Consider the following 734-nt stretch of genomic DNA (forward strand, 5'->3'; position numbering starts at 1 on the left):
AGCCCTGCAACAGGAGAACATCAAGATCGTCACCACGCCGTCGTGCTGACGGAACTCCCCCTCGGCGCCTCTGCTGGATCGGAGATCGAGGGTGCGTCATCGAGCTGTACGCGTGTCAAGAACTCGGAGGTGCCGGAGTAACGGTACTTGGATCGGTTGAACCGGAGGACGTACGACTACTTCCTCTACGTTGCGTCAACGCTTCCGCTTCGGTCTACGAGGGTACGTAGAAAACACTCTCCCCTCGTTGCTATATCATCACCATGATCTTGCGTGTGCGTAGGAATTTTTTTGAAATTACTACGTTCCCCAACAATGTTCCCACTGTGCTCCTTACGAGCGGTCACTAGGATTGGCTCCGACCACGTCCCCCTGTTGTTTGCGTCAGGGGAAGGGTCCCCACTGAGATCTAGACGCTTCTATTTCGAATCATCGTGGCTCCTGCAGCCGGGGTTCGTCGAGATGGTTCAGGACCGTTGGGTGCAGGCTACTCTAACCCCGCCTCGGTCCTTCTGTGCCACAGACGTTTGGCATCACTGCTCTAAAGTCATCCGCCAGTTTATGCGGGGTTGGGGCGCCAACCTGGGTGCTGCCCTGAGATCCCGCAAAGGGGCGCTCCTTGACCAGATTAAGGCCTTGGACGAGACTGCTGATTCAGTCAGTCTGTCGGCAGATGAATGGTTGCGCGATACGCCCTTGAAGCCTCCCTTATGGAGATTTTCAAGGGGGAGGAA

Source organism: Triticum dicoccoides, chromosome 3B, assembly GCF_002162155.2.
Source record: "Triticum dicoccoides isolate Atlit2015 ecotype Zavitan chromosome 3B, WEW_v2.0, whole genome shotgun sequence".
Taxonomy (NCBI): domain Eukaryota; kingdom Viridiplantae; phylum Streptophyta; class Magnoliopsida; order Poales; family Poaceae; genus Triticum; species Triticum dicoccoides.